The sequence below is a fragment of the Malania oleifera genome, chromosome 8 (genome assembly GCF_029873635.1).
Source record: "Malania oleifera isolate guangnan ecotype guangnan chromosome 8, ASM2987363v1, whole genome shotgun sequence".
Classification (NCBI taxonomy): Eukaryota; Viridiplantae; Streptophyta; class Magnoliopsida; order Santalales; family Ximeniaceae; genus Malania; species Malania oleifera.
This window is the reverse complement of record NC_080424.1, coordinates 6,039,374-6,064,713: the sequence shown is the minus strand read 5'-3', so window position 1 is coordinate 6,064,713 and position 25,340 is coordinate 6,039,374. Positions and strand designations below refer to the sequence as shown.

Sequence of the window (25,340 nt, the reverse complement as noted above, 5' to 3'; positions counted from 1 at the left end):
ATCTAAGAAAAACTGTAGTACAATGCACATGATAATGATATATTCCATGCTTATATGATATGCTACATACTACATGTGCATATCTTGAAATTGGAATCTTGAAATCTTAAAAGACAATGAAAACATTGACGATTTATGGCTCACTATATTTTTAAAATATGAGCATAAAGTTAAGCATGATTTAGAAAAATGAATTTTGATATGACTAATTCTTGACCGTGTATGCTTATGATGGATCACATGGATAAATGGATAAATTTGCATCTAAATAATTTAGTATTCATGATTTATGCATAATGTGACATTAGCATTGGTATCTATAAGGTATATTGGTATCCATGAATATATAAATTAGTATTTGAGCATGTCAAGCATAATTATATCCATGAGCACATACATGATATGAATCAATGAAACATGAGACGATAAACTTAAAAGCATAATTGGTATCAAATCTGAATGTATTAAATTCAGGGGGAGTATTATGACTCATTGCTTGTATTATGATTCTTTCTCTAATTTTTTTTTTTAAATTGGTATCATGAATTATTTTGATATTCATATGCTCAAAATATGATTTATTATTTGATATCTTACTCTTTTTGATTGATGTCAAAGGGAGGAGAAGTTTTTGAGCAAAAATTGACCATGATATATGTATAAAAAAAGGGGAGAAGTATTTAAGTTTGAATATTGAATGATGAAATGAGCGTATTGAATAATCTCAAACTCGAACAAATATGATGAGCATGATATTATATGATATTGAAATTGGTATTGAAGTTGATCTTAAAATTACAAATATTGTTAAGATGGTGCTTATAAGAACTCGACCCTAGGTATATAGATTGAATAAATGAAAAAGGGTAAAAAGATAAATTTTGCAGGCTTTGTCGACGAAGCCATTGTTCTCGTCGACGAAGGCCCTCATACTCTTCATTGTCGTAATTCAGAGTCTCGTCAATGAAGAGATATTGAACATATTGTAAAATATCGGAATAGGGTTCGTCACCGAAGGAGCCGGCTCGTCGATGAAATGTATGGATGATTCATCGACGAAGGCACCATCTTGTCGATGAGGTTGGCTGGGTCAAAGGGTCTATAAATATTTATTTCTCTTTCTTAGTTGCTAAGAAACTTGAAACTCCCTCTCTAGAACCAGCGAAACCTCTCATTCTCTCTTTGATTCTTCGCTGTTTGTTGCTTGATTCAAAAATCCGACATTACTATGTAGGTCGGGGGATGAAGCTCTATGTTTTTAGTGAATTGGAATCTCATTTTGAGGATTTTTGGATTTTTACCCAAAAATGAGGTAAGGGTCCAATTTCAATTTCGTTTCGGTATATGCGTAGTAGTAAGAATTTTAGTAAAGTATAGTTTATAGATGTTTAGGTTTTGGGAACTCGGTTCGTAGTTTTGGAGTTGTAGAGTTCATAGTTTGGTATTCAGGAAAAGGTAAGGGGATTTTATTTATATTAGTTTATTTTTGAAATTAGGATCGGTAAACCTATAGTTTACGATTGTATGTATGTTCTGGTTACTTATTTGGGAAAATCTATTGGGTGAAAATGCGGAATTTTTGGGTTACAGTTTTCGAGAAAATTTGGAGGTTTCAAGTATCATCTCTATTTTGTTGGAGAAATCATACGTTGTATTAAAATTATAGTATTGAGATGACCGTATCCATATTTTTATTAAATTGTATTCTTGAACTAAGAAACGATATGATTTGTTGTATACTCAAATAAGTGTGGAATGAAATGTTGTATTTAAAATGTTCTAGGTTTTGTAAAAACAGCTAGGGGCGTCTAATTGTCGTACGCTGATAAGTATAGGGACATGAGTTCCAAAATTGTTCCAGGTTTTGTAAATTAGCTAGGGGCAGCTAATTACCGTACGCTGAATCAGCCAGGGGCAGCTAATTATCATACGCTAACGCCATGTCTTGGCTAATTACCATGGGCAAGAGTGTCCGACTCTATATCTAACGGTGTGAAATATCACCTGTTCTTTCTGGCTGGTCAACGATGGGTGTGCGCTACACCATAGTGGCAACGATATCATTGTGAGGCTTCGGTTATCATAGGCTATCGGGTGTTCGTATTGGCAACATTATTGCTATGAGGCTTCAGTTATCACAGGATAATTGGGTGCTTAGTGTGACGACACTAACCGTATGTTTGGATATCGTATGTACTGGAACTGGATTGTGAAAAAAATATTGGAACTGTATTAAACTGTATCATATTGTATTGTATTGTGTTATGTTTTACACTAAAATAACATTTGAATGCCACACACTGATATAACCCGCTTTCTTCTTTACTGAGAGGTGTCTCACCCCGAATGTACAAATGTTTTTCAGGTCCTTCGGGTAGTCGAAACTAGCATCCTAGCGTCCAGAAGTGGGGGTGTCGGTTAATTGCATACGAGTTTTGTAACTAGGTTGTCATTGTTGGGTTTTATAGACACCCGAAGTATGTATTGTATTTTGGGAACGTATATTCTAGCTATGTATAGACTCTAGTATGGAATTATATACATCTAGAAAGAAAATTTCCGCTGCGTATTTGATGAGTATGGATATGAATGTGAATGTGTATAGGGTGTACATGTACCCCACGGGGTCAGGCCCTCATTCAGTTTAGTGTCATGTATGTTTTAATTGATACAAAGATAGGTTAGGTTACTATATTCACACCTGGGACCCATCTGTGGGTTCAGGGCGTGACAATGCTTATTGTAAGGGGGAGTCTTTTTAAGGCTTGCTCAAATTTTTGCTCCCTATTTGTCATCATCAAAAAAGGGGAGATTGTTGGCTTTATAAGGCTTAAAATCCTATTTTGATACTAACAAACAAGTAAAACTTAACATATTCGGTTAAGTAATGATATTTCACGATTCAAGTTTTTGAAGCTCAATAATATGTATACAAGGATGATTATATGAAGCTTAAAGCATGAATTTCAAGATGATATTTTAAAGTTTGAAGAATATTAAAGAGCGTGAAAGTATATCAAAGCTTGAAGAAAAACTAGAGAGGCAAAAAGAAAGCAAAGCAAGAGAAAGTTCAAAATATATTAAAGCTTGAAAATAAGATGGAGCAAAAGCAAGCATGACAACTTGAGTACTTCATTTGATTTCAATATGGATACATGAAACTCTTAGGTTAATTACTTGGACCTAGATACATTTTAAAATACTTGGAAAATATTTTTATAAGGTCAGAAATTATTTCAAAAAGGTTAAAATTGTTTTTGGATTGAAAAGTACTAAAACGGGATTTTTCAAATTCTGCTATTTTTTCTATATTTGTATTGATGAGCATTTTTCTCTATCAAACACTCCTTATTTTAAAAAGTGTTCAACATGAAAGTTATGGGATTTTATCTTAACTTTCTGTTGATATTAAGACCTTCCAATTTTGAGTTATATATAAAAGGTTACAATCAAAATACTGAAGGATGATCGAAGTTGTCAGCACCTCAGCAAACTAACTGGTCAGCCAACTAACCAAATGAACTAGTTTTATTAGCCAACTGACAGGTCAGTTGACTGACCATTTTGACCTGTGTTCAATTAGCCGATTGACCATCTAGCAGAATAAATTTTTGGCAGACAGAAAGGTCTCAGTTGCCTGTCCAGCCAGCTGACCTTGTATAAACACCCACTTAGTCACCTGTCCAGCCAACTGACCCTATAAAAATTTAAATTTTGAACTTTAACGGTAAAATTCAAATTTTTTTTTTTAAATTTAAACATTATAAAACTTGGGGGACACTCCAAGCAACTTGGGAGACAAGGAAACTCACTCTATAAATACATGGTTTTGCAAATCAAATTATACCTAGCAATTAAAAATCAATTCTCAAAGCTGAAACTTTCATACTCTTAAAGCTTTTATGCTTTCATCTTTGCACATCTGTTTTTTGGAAGCAAGTGATCAATCCTTCTCTGTGTTTATGAATTGTTGATTCTCATCTAGAAGGAAAACTTGGTGAAATCTCTCTTGAGCTTCAATTGCATTTCATATTGATATTTTGACTGAAGTATATAGTATTTGAAATTGTACTAATCCACCCTATCTGAGGGTAATTCTTTGTAAACAGATTATTGATCTCGTTCTTGTAGATTTGACGATTCAAGGATTGTTTGAATCGTTGCCTAAGCGTGGGGTATCACTTAGAGAGGCATTGTTGTAGCCTAGTCAAGGAGTGTTTAAGCATGGGGTATCACTTGTAAGATTTTGTTCCGCCCAGAAAGGAACTAGATTAGTGGAATCCTTTGGTGGTTTGCCAAAGGCGAGCTGGGAATAAGCCTAACCTCGTAAAAATCCGGTGTCACTCTCTCTTTCCCTTGCTCCTTACTTTTAGCATATATAAATTGCGTGGATGTTTTAAATTCCTAAATCATATATACTACGTGGATTAGATATTAAATAAACTTAAGTTTAATTTATTTTTGGGATTGCAGGAACGAAAATGGAGTACGTTGGTTGATCCATACTTTACGGAAACCGTAAGGGAGTACGTTGATTGGTGAAACACCTAAGGACTCTTTAACTGAAAGTTTATTTAACATCTAAGCTTTTGGAAAGAGTATTAGATTTTATATTGCACTTTATTTTAAGAAAGCAAATTTATTATCACGGGCCTTGCATCAACCACAAGGCTTGAATCAAACTTTCATATATACAGGGTTGCAAATAAACAAAAAATTGAATCTTATATCTTAGATATTGTGGTTGATTGGAAAATTGATTGATTGGTTATTTGATTGTTTAAGTACTTGTGATTGAATTTTGTTTCAAGTATTTATTGTGTATTTGATAAATCAACAAGAAGTCAAGATTTCATTAAAAGAAGTAGAGGAGGTTAAGGATTCTTAAAAAGAATTAAAAGAAATTTTTTTAAATCCAATTCACCCCCTCTTGGGATTACACCTTAGTTTTCATATATATATATATATATATATATATATATATATATATATATATATATATATGACACGTTGGAAATACTGAAATGTATTGGGATTATGTTGCATGTGTATTCTTAATCAGAGCAGGATATGAGAGTTAAACTGCAATGTATGATTTGAGAACTCTAGTGGACCATGGTAAGGTACAGTACTGTTGCGTATGTTTTTGGCAGGGATTAGTGCACCCACATGTTTGAGAGAGAGCGTGGTTACGGGATGGTCGATTGTGCTGTGTAGGGTAGGGATTCCCCCTGAAGTCTAGACCAATATGGGAAATCCAATTTGACTTACAGACTGAAGAGGTTAGTTTCTGATTTAGCTCTGGTGAGCCGACCAGGGTTAGGTCTAGCCTTTAGGCCGCACGACCCATCATAGGGGGAAGCATGATGAAACCTAAGGTGTTGTGACGCCCTGATTTTCGTACAATTTTTTTCCTTTTTATCATAAATAAATAAATTAAATATTCACACGTCATCCATAACATTCACAAATCGACCACGTCAACAACCCTGCTACCATTCGTACGACCCGACCCGCATTGGGTACTGGGTAAAAAGTCATTTTATTTATAAAACCTAATAGCGGAAGACAGTGTACTTATATCATTTAGATTACAATACCTAGAGTATCCACATACACACATATACATCATTATCACAAACTCAAAAACTACTCAACACTAGGGGAATTACACCTCCTCTAGTCCAGAAACTCACCCTGTGTGTCAGGGTCTCAGCTCTCAATAATCACGGAGCTCTATCGCCTGACCTATCTCTGTCCCCTAAAAAATTTAGATAATTTGGGTGAGACACATCTTAGTAAGAAGAAATAAATTATTTATAGTGTGTGGCCATATGAGTACAATTATAATACACTTTAATTTTCAAATCATCATTTCACGTGAGAAAATACATTGACAAATATATTCTCATAGTCATATAGATATACAACACAAGCTTTTATAAGCTTTAAAACCATTTCTCAAATTCAAAGATTTCCAACACATAATTATCCGCGAAGTTCCTAAGAATAGGGAAGATTACCCGCCCAAATAGGTAGCTTCCCTTTGCCCTAACACGTTATGCAGCCGGGTATGGCCACATCTAATACCTATCAGGTCATTCACCTTATTCAGTAAGCCCTTAGGCGAAGAGTTTCACTTCGCCTCAAATATTTATTTTATTAACTCATATGGTTCCATTTTTCAATTTTATCATTCTTTATTTCTCAATTTCCATTCTTCATTTCATTTCTCATTTTAGCCAATTTTATCATTCTTTCACTTTTCATTTCCATTTTACTTTCTAGCTCATAAGTATCCTTGGTATCAAATACTAACATCGCATCTGTAACTCATGGCCACTTTGAGGATCTTTCTATCTACGTCATGCTTCCCCCCATGGTCAAGGTTGTGCGGCCCGAAGGCTGGATCTAACCGCGGTTGGCCGACTCGGTTAGATCAAAGTATCATATCACATATCACGTCTGTAGTATGACTGGCCGACCTATAACCCTGATCCGAACTTAGGGGGCCCAACAATCCTACAAAATGGGTCAGTCGACTGTCACGTCACATGCTCTAAGAGTCCGTGTGGTTGCACTAACACCACTAGCAACGGTACCGTGCTCAATATCATAACCATCCAGCAGGGTTCACTACCACATACCCGCAATCATTATGCGGTATTGGCATTTCATCAATCATATTCCAGTATATCACAATTCAGTTCAATATAAATACTCTCATCATTTTACGTGCACATTTTCCCAAAATACTCATACCAGTAATTTGTACAAACTCATTTCTCATGCAAATAATTTTCACTTACAAATAAATACTACATTTCATTATTTTCTAATATCAATAATTCACAAAATCTCATTTTTCAGGCAAAACATTTCTACTCACATATAAATACCATATTTCATTATTTTTCACTAATCACATCAATAATTTTTATTTCAATATTTTCTCAGAAATTACTCATCGTTATATTTTATACCCCAAAAATATCACAATTTAAAATTACTCAAATGCCACACAATTTATCTGATATTTATATCATAATAATTTTCAGACAAATTATCATATGCTCATTTTCACATATTAATTTAAACAGTAATTTTAAAAATATTGTTATAATTTATTCCCCTTACCTGACTTACTGAGAGTCTCGTTAGAACCCAAATCTTATGCTCTTGGCGCTTGAAACTCAAATCCTGCAATTTACATTTTTTCCAGATTAATTAACTTATTTCCCCAAAATGACACCCATCTAACCTTCCCTAAGCTCCATATACCTCAAATTATCATTTAAACTATTATTTAACACCCCCACTTAATTTTTTAAGTTTTACCTGTGGGTTCCAAAATTACAGCCGCGGCACTCACCCGGACCCTAAATTTTAGAAATCTTACTTCAACCCCAGATGCTAAATATTTTAGCATTTCCAAATTAATCCTAATTAATTAAAAATAAGTCCATTAATAACCCCCGTACTCCAAATTTAAGGTTTTGCTCATGACGACCCCATGAGAATTTCGTCCCGCTAGACTTGTAGAGAATCATCTCTAGATTCTCATGGTGGTATCCGTTCGTCGATTGAGCTTATAATTTGCAAGAAATGAAAGAAAAATGAGAAATTGACTTATCTCAAGAGATACGTCTACGCTGCTTCTACCACCGATCCACTCCGGTAGAAATGAGGGCAGCAGAGAATGGAGTCCAGTGGTATCTTCCAATTTTCGATCGAGCAAAAATTTGTCATGAAATCGAGGAGAGAGGGAGAGAGAATGAGAGGAGAGAGAGAATGTCTACGCACAACACTTGGAAAGAAGAAGAAGAAAAGAAGAAGAAGAAGAAGAAGAAGAAAACAAATGGAAATCATAAAAAAAAAAAAAATCACACCTCCTAAAGCTTCTAGCTTCAGGAGAGTTATAATAATAATAATAATAATAATAATAATAATAATAATAATAATAATAATAATAATAATAATAATAAATTTAATTAATATTAATAATAATATATTTTATTAATAAAAAAAATTTTTTATTTATTTTTATTTTTTTCTTTTTTTTTTAAATCCGATTAATTAATTAATTAATTAATTATTTTTTTTTTTGGGAATCACCCCACTAAACTTACATAGTTCCTTTTTGAGGTTATTACAGGTGTAGTCCCAAGGGGAGGGGGGGTGAATTGGGTTTATTAAAAATTACTTTGATCCATTTTTAGAGCTCTTGTAATCAATCCACAACCAATAAACACAATCAATTAATTTACCATTCAAATACAACAACCACATAACAAGAAATCAATTTGGAATATTTAGAGATCCTGTATATGAATGTACATTTTTTGTTGTTGACTTATGAATCCAAACACCTTTTCAACAGCAGAACTTAATTAAACCTTCAGCTAATAGGTTTTGAGTTTTAACCAATCAACGTACTTCTTTTCGATTTCCGCAAAAGATCGATTAACCAACGTACTCCCTTTTGGTTTCCACAAGCCCAAGAACAAATTAGGCTTTTTGGGTTTACTTAAATTTCAATATGTATTACTTATGATTACAAGTATTAAAACATTCATGCAGGTTATATCATTGCTGAAATTAAAAAAGAGTAAGGAGAAGAGAGTGACACCATCACTTTTTACGAGGTTCGGTTTATCCCAGCCCATGTCCTCACCTTAGGTCAACCACCTAAGGAATTTACTAAATCTTGTTCCTTCCGAATGGAACAAAAACCTTACACAATTTATCCTCTTTTTTAGGAAGAGAAAAACCTCTCCAAGCACTAGCTTGTGCTTGGTCCAACAATCCAATCAGCCCTTTGAATCGTTCAAAGTACAAGAAGATAGAAGTAGATTTGCATACAAAAAAATACTCTCAAAATTTAGAGCATATTGTACAAATTTGAGTTCTAAATTGTACTTCAAAAAACCAAAGCAATATAGAATGTGTGAAGATCTAAAGTTTTAGAAGTCACTGATGGTTTTAAAAAAAAAAAAATGAATTGCAACCCGAAACCAAGCTTTGATATTTTCAATCTACCAAAATTGTAGAATTTATCTCCAGCAAAAGATGTGAGCAAATGGAACTCAAGGAGAACTTCAGCGTATTGACTATTTGATCACTTTTCTTGTGAATTATATATCTTATTTTTCATTACCCAAAGAGGTATTTAAAGAATAATGTCTTCATTAAATTAGGTAGCCTTATATTACTAAGTTAATTTTGAAATTCAAAATTTTTCAAAAAACAATTTTCTCATTTAATTCGGTAGCATTAAATTATTGAATTAATTTTGAAATTCAAAATTTTTCCAAATAAAATTTTCCTCATTTAATTAAATTATTGAACTAGTTTTGAAATTCAAAATTTTCCCAAAGAACAATTTCCCCATTTAATTAAATTGTTGGGTTAATTTTGAAATTCAAAATTTTTCCAAAGAACATTTTCCTCATTTAATTAAATTATTGATTTCTCTCTTCTTTGCTTAATTAATTTTGGAATATTAACTTGTTTAACTTTGAAAAATGTGTTTCAAGACTTGAACTAAGGTCTCTAAGTTTCTTTGCCTACTGAGCGTGAAAATGAAAAAAAAAAACATATTTTAAGCTCTTTTAACAAGGTGTTTCTTAGTTTCTTTTGATTTATGAGAGTTTGACATATCTAAATAGTATTTGGATTTGAAGTACTTAGAATAGTCCTTCTAATCATGGTCTTCTTTAAGCACTAGGTCCTTCAGCCTCCTTCAACCTCTCGAGGTTTACTTTTGATTTTAATGTTTGTATGCCCTTTTAACTTCTTCATTTGTTGTTCATTGACTTCAATATTCTGAGGAGCTTCTACTAGATTAACATTGAACTTCATCTTATCAACCTTGAGAGTCCTTTTACCTAAAACACATCACTAAACACCACATGTTAAAGCCCCCTTCATTTTGTTATCATCAAAACAAGATTGAAAAGTCCAGTTAGGCCAACAATCTCCCCCTTTTTTATGATGACAAATGAGGAGCAAAAAAAATATGAATAAGCATTAAAAAAATAAATCTCCCCCTTACAACTAGAATTATTCTACTCCCCATTACAATAAGCGTTACTTTAACAATTTGTAGATTCAAGACCAATCATGCTCATTGCTCAATTTTTCATTCAAATCATGCTTAATATGCTCAACTATTTTTTTTTCACTATTATATTCAACATACTCAAGTTTCAATATCATGCTCTCAACCTCACAATCATGCCAAGATATTTTTGCTCAAATACTACTCCCCCTTTTGACATCAATCAAAAAGGGTAAACATTCAAATGAACATATGATCTCACATTCCTCAATCATGCCAAGATTCAACATCATATTTCAAATTGGGCATTCTTGTTTCATATGTGTTGTGACATTTTTGAATTTTCAATCACGGTTCTCAACTTTAGAAAATGTTTCATACTTTAAAATTTTATGCTTAGATTTTCAAAAATACAAATTTCAAGATACCAATTTTTCAAAAATCCATATATAGCATGCCGCATATCACATATCATGAGCCTATTTTACAAGCAACAAGGAAAGCAATCCAAGCTAAGTGTTGTATTATACAACACATCAAAGTACACGCCAAAACAAACTTAGATCACACAAAGAAACAAACCCTAGGTCAGTTAATTGACACTTTTAAGTTTCACAAACAAGTCTAGGGTTGCTCTATCAGTCAGTAGGCTGACAGGCCTCTGTTCCAAAAGAAAAACACTTTAGTTAGTTGGCTGACCTTAGAATCAGTTAGCTGACTGTAGCTTTTTCTTTAAGCCTTGTTCTTTTAGTTTGCTTCTCTACTATCTAGTAGCCCAAGCTCTCTTCTAATGGTTATAAATCTATCTTCTGAGAGTGGTTTAGTAAAGATATCAGTCCATTGGTCATTTGTATTGATGAATTCTAGGTTGATGTCTTCTTTAGATATGTTAATCGTACTCGTATTATCACACTTAATTGGTACAGTTGTGTATTTTAAATTGAAATCTCTTAATTGTTGTTTCATGTAGAGAGTTTGTGCACAACAACTACCAACTACTACATATTCGGCCTTAGCAATTGACAAAGCCACAAAATTTTGTTTCTTAGAAAACTAAGAAACTAAAGATCTTCCTAAGAAGTGGCATGTGCCACTTGTGCTTTTTCTATCTATCTTACAACCGGCATAGTTCGCATCTGAATAACTAATCATTTCAAAACCGATGTTTTTATGGTACCATAGTCCTAAGTCCATTGTGCCTATTAAGTATCTTAGGATTCTTTTAACAGCTATTTGGTGTTATTCCTTAGGCATTGATTGAAAACATGCATACATACACACACTAAACATTATATCGGGTCTACTGGCTGTTAGATATAATAGACTTCCAATCATGTCTCTGTAGTGCTTTGTGTCTATGGATTTTCCCTTTTCATCTTTGTCTAGGCTGATAGTGGTACTCATAGGTGTGCCTATGGGTTTATTATTTTCCATACCAAATTTTTGTATCATATCTTTTATGTATTTGGATTGACTTATAAAAGTCTCATTCTTTGCTTATTTAATTTGCAGTCCAAGAAAATAGTTTAATTCCCCCATCATGCTCATTTCAAATTCTTCTTACATACATTTTGCAAATTCTTTACATAAATGTTCATTTGTAGCAGTATTATATCATCTACGTTGATTTGAACTAAAAGTATGTTATTTTCCTTATTTTTAATGAACAAGGTACTATCAATTTTTCCTCTTGAAAATCCATTCTCAATTAAAATTCACTGAGTCTTTCACACCAAGCCCTAGGGGCCTGTGTTAGTCCATATAAAGCCTTAGTTAGTCTAAATACATGGTTAAGATTTTCAATATCCTCAAAACTAGGGGGTTGATCAACATATACCTCTTCATTAATAAACTAATTCAAGAATGCACTTTTGACATCCATTTGGTATAACTTAAATTCTTTGTGGGAAGCATAGACTAACAACATTCTAATAGCATCCATTCTAGCTACGGGAGAAAAGGTTTCATCATAGTTTATTCCTTCTTCTTGATTGTACCTCTTTGCTACAAGTCTAACTTTGTTTCTAGTGATTATACCATTTTCATCCTTTTTGTTTCTAAATACCCATTTAGTTCCTATGATTGAATGATTTATTGGTTTGGGTACTAATTTCCATACTTAGCTTCTTTCAAATTGGTTTAATTATTTTTGCATTGCAACTATCCAAGATTCATCCTTAAGGGCTTCTTCAACATCTTTAGGTTCATTTTGGGATAGGAATGCATAATGATTGCAAAGGTTCTTTAGTGAAAATCTAGTAGTCACATCTCTAGATGGTTCACCTATAATTTGTTCTTGAGGGTGATCTTTCTTATACTTCCATTCTTTAGGTAATTCCATATTTTCTATGAGTTCATTTTTTTACTTTTTTTCGTTTATTTCCTTTTCTTCCTTGGTTTCTATCTCATCCTCCTTTTTGAACATATCATCTTTTTCTTCATTTTTAACTTCTCTTGAAAAAAGGGTTAGATTCATCAAAGTCTACGTGAATTGATTCAACTATGGTGAGTGTTCTTTTGTTGTAGACTCTATAGGCTTTAGTATTTGTGGAGTATCCTAGGAAAATGCTTTCATCCGATTTAGAATCAAATTTTCTTAAGTTGTCTTTGTTATTTAGGACGAAACACTTACATCTAAAGACATGAAAGTAAGTTATGTTAGGCCTTCTTCCTTTCCACAATTCATAGGGTGTCTTGTTTAGGTTTGATCTAATGGAAACCCTATTAATTATATAGCTAGCTGTATTTATAGCTTCGGCCCAAAAATATTTGGGTAGGTTATTTTCATTAAGCATAGTCCTTGCCATTTCTTGGAGGGTTCTATTTTTCCTTTCACAACTCCATTTTGTTGTGGGGTTTTAGGTGCTGGAAAGATATGATTTATACTATGTTCATTACAAAATTTTTCAACATCTTGATTCTTAAATTATCTTCCTTGGTTACTTCTAATATTTGAGACATTGTACCCTTTCTCATTTTGAAGCTTCTTACAGAAAGTGATTAATGAGTTGCAAGTTTCTTCTTTGTTAGCTAGGAACAAGACCCATGTATATCTTGAATAACCATCAACGATTACGAAGGCGTATTGTTTTCCTCCTAAACTTTGGGTTCTAGTAGGACCAAACAAGTCTAAGTGTATAAGTTCTAGAGGTCTACTAGTTAATATATGTTTCTTCTTTTTGAAACTTTTCTTGGTTTGTTTTCCTAATTGACAAGCATCACACACTTTATCTTTGACAAATTTTGTGTTAGGCAAGCCTTTAACTAAATTCTTTTTTGAGAGCTTGGATATAAGATCCATGCTTGCATGTCTTAACCTCCTATGCCAAAGCCAACTATTCTCGCTCATGGTTGCTAAGCAAGTTGTGTCTTGAGAGATTAAGCTATCAAGGTTTATGCAATATACATTGTTCATTCTAAGTGCAGTGAATAATGTCTTTTGATCCTTAGAATCTTGAATTAAGCATTTGTCTCTCTTAAACATTATTTCAAATCTTTTGTTGCTAAGTTGACTAATGTTTAGTAAATTATGTTTTAGACAATCTACTAACAAGACATCATCTATAGAAAGTGAAAAGTCTTTACCTAGTTTACCAATTCCGATGATCTTGCCTTTTGCATTGTCACTGAAGGTTACAAATCCTCCATCCTTTTGAGTGAGAGAGGTGAACTTAAATTTATCTCTCATCATATGCCTTAAACATCTTCTGTCCAAGTACCATTTATCCTTAGACGGAGTGGTCCTAAAGCAAACCAATAAGAAAGAATTTAAGTTGTTACTTTTGGAACCAAAACCTTCTTAACTTTCTTTAAATTTTTCCTAGTTTTAGCATTTATCTTCCACTTATTCTTTACTTTAATATACTTTTTCTTAAGTGGACAATTAAACATTATGTGTCCTTTATTTTTTCATATGTAGCAAGTGGTGTGCTCATGTATATTTGTTGACGAAGTGCTAGCATAATATTTAGATTGATTTACAAAATATCTCATAGACAAGTTTTTCTTTCTTTTGTTTGGTGCTCCATTATAATCAATTCCTTCTTTGTTGTTTGTCATCCTTTGTTGTCCTACTATCTTTCCAAAGTTATCCTTACCTTTGGTAAAGTTGTAGATGACATTTTCTTTCTCTTGAATTTGGTTTTTGAGATCATTTATTTCTTGCATATTCTTGCTATCTTCATTAACTTGAGACTTAGCTAATTTTTGAAATAAGTTATCTACTTTCTTCTCAAGTTCTTCAATCTTTAAGTCTTTTTCTTCTTCAACAAGTTTTTCGGATTCAAGTTGATTTTTAAGTGCTTTGTTTTGTTGTTTCAAGTTTGTATTCCTCTTTGAGACTTTAATAAACTTGTTATGTAGAAAGAGTAATTCAGCTTGAAGTTCTTTGTAAAAGTGCATACTTTTACACGAATTATTACAAGATTTATTACACGAATCTTCATAGAGAGAATAATAAGAGTTTACCTCTTCGTTATGCGCCATGAAGCACATGTTTGTTACTTCTTGATCACTTGATTCACTATCTGATTCACTCGAACTATTGTCATCCCAAGTTGTCTTCATTGCAGGCTTCTTTTTCTTCTTTTCCTTATTGAGTTGTGGGCATTCCGATTTGATGTGCCCAACCTTTTTACAATGATAGTAAGTGAGAGGATCATTTTTGTTTTTGTATTCTTTTTTAATACTTTCTTCTTTTTCGGCTTTTAATACATTAAATTTTTTAGCGAATTTTTTGTTTCTTCTTAAGAATTTTCCAAGCCTTTTAGTTATGAGAGCTATTTCCTCATCTTCTAAGTCACTAGATTCATTATCTTCCTCACTTGAATATTCTTTCTGAGCTTTTAGAGCTATAGACTTCTTATTTTTATTTTCAGTGCTTCTTTCTTTCAACATCATTTCAAAGGTAAGTAAAGATCCTATGAGTTCATCTAAAGAAGTTGTTTTAAGATTTCTTCCTTCCGTAATGGCTATGACTTTTGGTTCCCAAATAGGTGGAAGTGCTCTTAGAATTTTACAGATCATCTCATGAGTGGAATAAGTTTTTCCTAAGGCATTTAGTGAGTTTACGATATGGGTGAACCTAGTGTACAAGTTTGTTATACTTTCATCGGAGTTCATCCTAAAAGCTTCATATTCACTGGTTAACATATCGATTCTACTTTCCCTAACATCTAGCGTGCCTTCATAGGTTACTTCCAATTTATCCCAAATCTCTTTAGCTATTTTACACTCCATTACTCTATTAAATTCATTTGCATCAAGTGCACAGTATAAGACGTTTATTGCACTTGAGTTAATTTGCAACATTTTTTAATCTGAGTCATTTATTTTTTTATCTTCTTTAGGTATTTCTTTTCCATCAACTAGCTTAGTGGGGATTAAATTTCCATTTGTGACAAGATTCCATGCCTTCCAGTCCATTGTCTAAAGGTAAATTCTCATTTGTTGCTTCCAAAAGGTGTAATTTAATCCACAAAAAATGGGTAGCCTAGTTGAGGATTGACCCTCACCAAAGGGCGCTACTCCTATTTATGCCATTTTGATCTTTATATAGCTACTTGTTAGGTTTTTTTTATAACCGGGCTCTGATTCCAATTGAAACCTAAGGTGTAGTCCAAAAGGGGGGGGGGTGAATTGGGTTTATTAAAAATTTCTTTGATCCCCTTTTAGAGCTCTTGCTCTTTTTAACAATCTCTTAAGGTTTTCTTGTATTTCCGATAATTAGGCAATCCACACTAACTCCTATTTCTTCTAATCAATCCGCAATCAACAAACACAATCAATTAATTTATCATTCAAACACAACAACCACATAACAAGAAATCAATTTGGAATATTTAGAGGTCCTGTATATGAATGTACAATTCCTGTTGTTGACTTATGAATCCAAACACCTTTTCAATATCAAAACTTAATTAAACCTTTAGCTAATAGGTTTTAGGTGTTAACCAATCAACGTACTTCCTTTCAGTTCCGCAAAAGATCGATTAACCAACGTTGTAATGACCTACTATTTAAATGGGTTTTTTTTTTTTTTTGTACTATAATATTTAAAATGCTCTGATGCCACATTGGATTAAACTCAATCATCAACCTAAGCAGTAAGAAGCAGAAATCAAATAAACATAACCATACGTAGTTATATACAATACCAGAGTGCTAATTTTTTTCCCAAAATATACATGTACAAATGTTCCCTAAGATACCCTCAACTGGGCTGGGGCTATACCAAAATACTCCAAAAACATACTCACTATCTACTGATGGGGCAGTACAGTAGCCCCTCTATCTGCGAGCATGGTCTGCTCACCTACCTGGGTCACCTGAAAAATATTAAATTAATTGGGATGAGCCAACGCTCAGTAAGATGAAATATGCTATTACTAGTGTGTGGCAAATGAGTTACAATACTGTGAAAATCTATCACTATATAGTCATGTATCACTGAATCTGTAAAGTACAATACCAGTAATATAAATCTTCATCCTTTACTTGTTGCTTAACATTTCTATACTTTAAATTTCTACTCAAAATACTGCTAATATACATATATATATATATATTTTCTGTTTCTGTAAAACTATATAAACATAGTAATAACTGTAAACTTTCTTATGGATAAATGTGTGTCATGATTTAACCCCTCATGACAGGGTTGTGCAACTCGTAAGCGGGATTTACCCTTGCTAGCCAACCAAGAATAAATCACTATACTCCATAGTATGATCAGCCCTCCTCAACCCATATCTGATGAGGAGCCTATCCACTCGTAAGCTCTATGTGATCGACCTTTATACCATATATTATCTGAATAGATGGTTGCACTCTATAAACTGTATGTAGCTACGATACCGTGTTCTGTAAACTGTATGGTCCAAGAGGGTCTGATACTATAGAATACATTTCTATATATACAACTAACTATTTTACCATGACTCTGTAATAACTGTATAAATCATGACGCTGTAGCAAACTGTATCTATATCAACTGTGTTTTTATAATTAACTATAATCTGTATGTCATGATACTGTAAAACTATATAATCATGGTATTTCTGTAATTGCTGTAAAATATATTTACTGTCTGTATATTTCGTAAAACACATCTCTGAAAAATATTGTAAAGCATGTTTCTGTACTATATTTATATTCTCAGGTCACACGGTAATTTTAAAACATATTAATCATACTTGATAAACTGTATAAATCTCTATTGTAAACAATACTCTGGTGGAACATTTATAATTTTATACTGAAAACTTATTCAAATAACCTAGCATAACATATTTTCCTTACATGTTTCCTGCTAAAAATCCCTCACTATAACAGGTCCAACACCCGCAGGGTTCTCCACTCAATACCTTGAAAATCATAAATCCCTAAACAAAACATCACTATTTCTACATCTATAGCATTTCCTACAACTGCTCGAAAGTCAAATTCCGAATAAAAGACCTTACCCTAGATTTGGGATGAATCCCAACTTCATTCCACCAACGATCCGCTCTGGCAGACTTGCAGAGAACTTTTCCAGGAGTGTTGTGGTGGCCTCAGATCGTCGATCCGGCGACTGGCGAGGCCGAAATTGAAGAAATAAGGAGGAGCTGTGGAGGAGAGAGAGAGAGAGAAAGGGTTTCAGCTGAAATTTCTGTGTAAAAATTCGAGTTAAACACTATTTATACTGCGGCCTTCGTTGACGAGCCACGTCATCTCATCGACGAGTCTTTCAGTATTTTCGTCAACAAACCTTGCTTCCTCGTCAACGAATTTCAGATGGCCTAAAACCCCTCTCGGTATTTTCTCATCAACGAAGCTCGCCCTCGTTGACGAGGCCCTAATAAATTTATTGGGGTATTTTCCAAAAGTACGATGTCGTCGACGAAGTCTACTGTCTTCTTCTATTCCTATTTCCATTTTCTTCCTTCTTTATTATTAAAATACTATTATTTTTCGGGTTGTTACAAACGTACTCCCTTTCTGTTTCCACAAGCCCAAGAAGAAATTAGGCTTTTTGGGTTTATTTAAATTCCAATACGTATTACTTTATGATTATAAGTATTAAAACATTCACGCAGGTTATATCGTTGCTGAAATTAAAAAAGAGTAAGGAGAAGAGAGTGACACCACCACTTTTTACGAGGTTTGGCTTACCTTAGCCTACGTTCTCGCCTTAGGTCAACCACCTAAGGAATTTACTAAATCTTGTTCCTTCCTAGTGGAACAAAAATATTACACAATTAACACTTTTTTCAGGAAGATAAAAGTAGATCTGTGTACAAAAAATACTCTCAAAATTTAGAACAAGTTGTACAAATTTGAGTTATAAATTGTACTTCAAAAAACCAAAGCAATATAGAACATGTGAAGCTTTAAAGTTTTAGAAGTCACCGATGGTTTAAAAAAAAAAAATGAATTGCAACCCGGAACCAAGTTTTGATATTTTCAATCTACCAAAATTGTAGAATTTCTCTTCAGCAAAAGATGTGAGCAAATGGAACTCAAGGAGAACTTCAGTGCAAGAAGAACTTCAGCATATGGATTGTTTGATAACTTTTCTTGAGTATTCTATGTCTTATTTTTCATTACCCAAAGAGGTATTTATAGGTTTTTTTTAAAGAATAATGTCCTCATTATATTAGGTAGCATTAAATTATTGAATTAATTTTGAAATTCAAAATTTTTCAAAAAACAATTTTCTCATTTAATTAGGTAGCATTAAATTATTGATTTAATTTTTAAATTCAAAATTTTTCCAAAGAACAATTTCCTCATTTAATTAAATCGTTGAATTAAATTTGAAATTCAAAATTTTTCCAAAGAATAATTTCCTCATTTAATTAAATTATTGATTTCTCTCTTATTTGCTTAATTAATATTGGAATATTAACTTGTTTAACTTTGAAAAATGTGTTCCAAGACTTGAACTAAGTTCTCTAAGTCTCTTTGCCTAATGAGCTTCAAAATAGAAAAAAAAAAAAAAACAAATGTTAAGCTGTTTTAACAAGGTGTCTTAGTTTCTTTTGATTTTTGAGAGTTTCACATATCTAAATAGCATTTGGCTTTAAAGTACTTACAACAGTCCTTCTAATCATGGTCTTCTTTGAGCACTAGGTCCTTCAACCTATTGAGATTCACTTTTGATTTTAAGGTTTGTTTGCCCATTTAACTTCTTCATTGTTGTTCATTGATTTCAATATTCTGAGGAACTTCCATTAGATTAACATTGAACTTCATCTTATCAACCTTGAAAGTCCTTTTACCTAAAACACATCACTAAACACCACATGTTAAAGCCCCATTCATTTTGTTATCATCGAAACAAGATTGAAAAACCCAGGCCAACACATGACAGTGATTATCCATCTGATAATGAGTTCTAAATGCATAATTATTCAATTTAACCTGTGAATTATATGAGATCAGAACATATGAATGCATATATGAATATGAGATTCACGTGATATAAACTATGGAAGTGAAATATGAATATGAGATTCACATGATGTGAACTGTGGAAATGAAATATGAATATGAGATTCACGTAAAGTGAACTGTGAAAGTAAATTATCTAATATGAGATTCATGTGATGTGAACTCTAAAAGTGAATTATGTAATGTGAAATACTAAGAACATGAAACGATGAATATGTAGAAATAATAGATATAGAGTTGGCAAATATGTATTATTTGTAGTATTTTATTTATTTAGGGCGAAGTATACATTCCATCTGAGGGCTTACTGAGAAAGGCTAGTGCCCTAATTAATATCAGATGTAGTCATACTGGGCTGTATAACGAGTTAGAGGAGAAGGAAGCTATTTGTATGGGCAGGTAATCTTCCCTATTCTAGGGAACTTTTGCCAATAAACATTTGTGTAAATGTGTGTGTATACAAGATAAACTAACCACCTGAGGGCTTACTGAATAAGGTAAGTGCCCTGATATGTTTCAGTTGTAGCTATAAGTTGCATAAAGTATCAGAGCAGAGGGGTGCTACTTGTATGGGCAGGTAATCACCCCAATCCTTAGGAACTCTCGTTTTATTTAAAATACGCTACATGTTTGTGAGTATGGATAGAGAATGGTTTCATAACTGTGACAAATATTGTAAATAATGATATATATATATACATACACAAACCTCATGATAGCCACACACTGGTGCTAATCTATTTCGACTTACTAAGATGTGACTCACCCGATATGAATTTTATCTTTTTTAGGCCCTCAACGTGATCGAGCTTAGTGAGCTCGGGACTGGTGTAGCATTTTTTAGTGAGAGAGGGTATAGACTTTGATGTATATTTATGGATTTTTTTAAGTTTCCAAAATGTATATAAATATATGTTTGTGAATACTGGATGTTGGAGAATACCTTTTGAGATTATATAGATGTAAAAACTCTAGTATATTGTTGAGGAGTTGTTATTATTTCCGCTGCATAATCGATGTGAGATTATGATATCAGATACAGGTAAATGAAACACGTGGCACCGTGTTTCCCGAGCCCCACTTGGCGGGTTCATGGCATCACAAGGTGGTATCAGAGCTATATTTTGAATAACACTTCGGACCCTATGAAATTAGGAATAGCTTCCCAAGAAAGGGGGTGAATTGACTTATAAAATTTTTTTTTTTATTCCTTTTTAGAATTCTTAACCTTATTTTATTTCTTTTAATCAATTCGTGATTGATTTGTTTAATTTGTTAAGCACTCAAGAACTTAGTTTCTTTACTTAATTTTTAACCATACAAACATCCAATCATTCAACCAAACCAATCAACTAAAATTATAAAGTAAACAAACAAGCCAATATACAACACTTATGTAATATAACAACTCAAGATGGTTGTTTATTTATATTTTCCAAATTTGAACCAAGCCCTGTAGCAAATGAGAATTTATGCTTGCTAATGTAAAGCCCTGTATAGATGAATCAAATCACTCTTTTCAAATATTTAGAACTCAAATAAACTCTTGGTAAATTTATCTTTGGGATGTTAACAAAGTAACATACTCCCATAAGGTTTCCGCAAGATATGGTGTAACCAACGTACTTCCTTTCGGTTTCCGCAACCCAAATCAAAACTAAACCTTAAATTTGTTTGATTTCCAAATATTACATAGTATATATAATTATCAAATAAACCATCCACGCAATTTAAATATGCTGAAAATAAAGAGTAAGGGAAAAAGAGAATGAGACGGAGATTTTTACGAGGTTCGGCTTATACCTAGCCTACGTCCTCGCCCTTGGCAAACTACCAAAGGATTCACTAAACCTGTTCCATTGACGGGTGGAACAAACCTTTACAACCTCCTTGGTTAAGGCTAGAGCCCGCCTTTTCCAAACGATATTCCCTCGTTCGATCACTCCTTTAGGCTAGAGCCCGCCTCTCTAAGCAATATCCCCTTACTTAGCCAACGATCCAAACAATCCTTAGAACGTCAAAGAACTACAAGAAATAAAAGATAAGATCTGCGTACAAGTATACTCTCTTAAAGAGCAAGTTAGTACAATTTCAGCACTATATACTTGAATGTAAAATATCAATATGAAATACAATGAAACTCAAGTGTAGAATTCACCAATATCCTTCTTAGATGAGGATAAGCAGTAGAAATTCAGAGGGGGAAGGATTAGTACTTCTGAATATCTCAGAAAAATAGTTTTGTAATGAGTGAACAAGAGAGCTTTGGAAGAACAAGAGTGCTTTCAGCTTTACAAACAGATTTTTCAATTCTTGTATCTATTTTGATTTGCAAAACCATATATTTATAGGCTTTCAAACTTGTTTCCATGTTGCAAAAGTTTCCTTAGAGATTTTCCCAATTTTTTAGAAATTTTGGAGTTCAAACGGCTATATTTTAAAATATTAAAATTTAAAAAATTTGCCCGTTGAACAATGTTCAGACATTTGACAACAGTGACCCCACTTTAGTGTTTTAGTCATAAATTTTTTTGTATAACTCCAAATTAGGTGTTCTTAGTGTCAAAAGAAATATAAGAAAAAATACTACAACTTTCATGTTGACTATTTTTTAAATTAATGAGTTTTTGATAGAGAAAAATTCACCTCAATGTGGCTATATAAAAACTCACAGCATTTAGGAAAACTCTTTTTGGTGCTTTTTATTCCAAAAATGACTCTAACCTTTTTTAAATAATTTTTGACCTTATAAAAATAATTTTCAAGTATTTTAAAAGGTATCTAAGTCTAAGAAATTGACCTAAGAGTTTTAAAATATTTCAAACAATATTTTAAACATTAAAGCACTTACATAAAGACTTCTAAGATATTAACATTCTAAGTTCTTAAGTCTTCATGCTTTGTCATTGGATTGAGTTCATCTTTTCTTTAAGCTTCCATATACTTTGAACTTTCTCACTTTGCCTTTCTTTGGCTCTTTGGACTTTAATATGCCTTGACTTTCAACAACTCATTCATGTCCTCATATTCTTCAAGGTTTCATATATCATCTTTAAATCCATGCTTTGACTCTTTTAAGCTTCATTTGATCCTTGTGAGCACTTTAACTGTTTTCTCATATATGAGCCCTAAAATATCATTACTCACACAAATATATTATATTTCACTTGTTTGTTAGCATCAAAACAAGATAACAAGATTTTAAACCTTGTAAGGCCAACACCCTAGTTTCGGGTTCGGTGTGTTACAATACGTCTCAAATATTAAAATGAAAATTTCTAAAATTTTGAAATACACAAACATATTCTAAATTATATTATGTTAAATTTTTATTTTACTATGCTATTTCTACTCCTGCCCATACACTTGCTATGCCAGATTTCTAGTACACTTTTCAAAATTATCTAAAATGTAAAATAATGATTGGGGTGAGACGACGCACAGTAAGTAAATAAGATTATTATTAGTGTGTAACCAAAATGAGCTTTCATAATATCATAATTTTGTAAAATAAAATTTAATACTATAACTTCAAAACTGCTTTTAAATAAATGTAAATTTAAAATTTTCTGTATAAAACTTTTACTATCTTCTCTAACAGTAAAATTTTATAATCATATACAATAACTATTAAACTGAACTTTTTAACTTTTAAAACTATAACTATAATATTCAATCATGTATGTGTATATATATATATATATATATATATATATATATATATATATATATATATATGTATGTATATACTTTTCTTTATTAAATCATCATTTAGGAACAAAAATGCCTCTATTCGCATAAACATATACTTTTCCTTCAATTCATCAATAGCTTTGCACACGTAATTAAATATGTATATACACATACGGTAAAAACCACCCATAGGTCTATTATTCATAAGTCATGTTTACTATTATGATTGAGTTGTGTGGTCCGAAAACTAGACTTAGCTAGCTGGTCAGCCAAACTAAATCAACGTACATCATCATAGAATGAGATTTTCCCTATTAAACTTTGGTCTGACCCAAGTGTGCACTCAAGAGAAATTCACTACCGTATAAAATCACTCTATAAACAGTGTGAGTGCACTCTGATCCGTTTAAACTTTAAGTTACGGTACCGAACATTCATAATTTTTGTATCATCTGAGCCATAGGGGGTTTTGAAAACTTTTTATTATATAATTTATACAATTAAAATAATATCATGAAAATCTCTTCTTCTTCTTTTTTTTACTTTTTTTTTCATGAAATACGTAATGTAAAAATAAACTCATGTCATCTTTACTCAAATTTTCGTGAAATATGCAACGTATAAATAAACTCATGTCACACGATTTTCGTGTTAAAAATATTTTCTTAAATATAAATTAATGCTGTAAAATACCCGAGGGGTTTAAAACATTTCTTAATTAATTAATTAACTTTTTTTTTTTTTTTGGAAATCATTACATTATTTGTGTCTACTCTATTTATCTTCTGAAATTCCATTTTGATCAAGCCAACCTCTAGAGAGCGACTGAGCCGCAATAGTCTCTGAGCACTCGTTAAGACAAGGTTTTTCTTAGGCATAAAATGTGAAATCAAGGATCCTAATAGAAAGCACCTTCGTACCAAATCACCATTTTTATTATTTTATTATTATTTTACTTTAATCGTATATACATTTTAGGGGTCATTACATTAATTTTCATCAAAAGGTTGATTACCAAAAGGTACAAGTCAAGATGAGTAGGATCAAAATATTTTTTTAGATTACATAATAGAGAATCCTAGATATCTACGGATCGATATCCTTTACAAATGTAGGATTTATACCTCCCAAATATATAATTTTTTTGGTTTTCAAATTTTGAATCCAAAAGAATCCTAAAAGTCGATCTCAATTCTTCGCATGACTATTTTTATATCCAAAGGAAAAGATTAATACTGACTGAAAATACAGTGATTATTGCTATCTGCATTGTAATTGTTGCTGAATAAAATCGAACGATCTTTGAAAACTTTCCTTGATTATGACCACTTGAAAGAGATAAAGTATGAATGGCTTAGAAGACCCGGGGTGTACTTTGGGGAATCATTTCGATACCTAAGTAAGGGACTTAATCAAAAGGTTTATCGCAACAATAAAGAATGAGAGATGTGAGAAGAGGTAAGATGATGTCATTAATACCCATTCTTAGATTGTTGTAATAAATCTCTCGATAAAGTTCCTTACTTAGACATTAGAGTAATTTTCCTGAGTACATCTCGATTTTTCAAACCATTTATACTTTTTATCTTTCAAGTGAATGTGATTAAGGAACACCAACAAGGATCATTCAACAGCAATAATAAATATGAACTAGCTAGATAAGAAGTTCATTTGAAAAGTCTCTAATGGACCTGAAGTTCGAGCAACTCCCGGGTAGGGGTGAGCAAACGGTCGGTTCGGCCAAATTCGGGTAATTAAACGAATTAACCAAAAAATTTGGTTAAATAAAAGTATTAACCGAACCGACCAAATTGGTCGTGGAAACCGAACCAGAACCGACCGAATTACCCGAACGGGTAATTCAGTTAACCGATTTTATTTAAAATTGATAATTATACAAAAAAATTAAAAAACCAAATCCAGCTTAATTAAATACCTTATTTATTAATTTTATTAATAAAAATGATATTTTACCATAGAACAAAGAACCCAAAACAAGAAAAACAATGATAAAATATAATAATAATAATAATAATAATAATAATAACGAGTATAATTTGGGAGGAGATAGTGATTAAGGATTTAATATCCTTGAATCTATCAAAAGAAATGGTCCATGATCGCAAAAATTTGCGGAAAAGGATTTATATAT

The 25,340-nt window shown here is 32.3% G+C and overlaps 1 protein-coding gene across 1 annotated transcript in view; it reads right to left on the bottom strand.

Moving 5' to 3' along the window:
• Positions 1-25,340, bottom strand: part of LOC131161894 (zinc finger BED domain-containing protein RICESLEEPER 2-like) — a 34,829-nt gene that overhangs the window by 6,630 nt on the left and 2,859 nt on the right. The gene's annotated exons all lie outside the window — the stretch shown is intronic.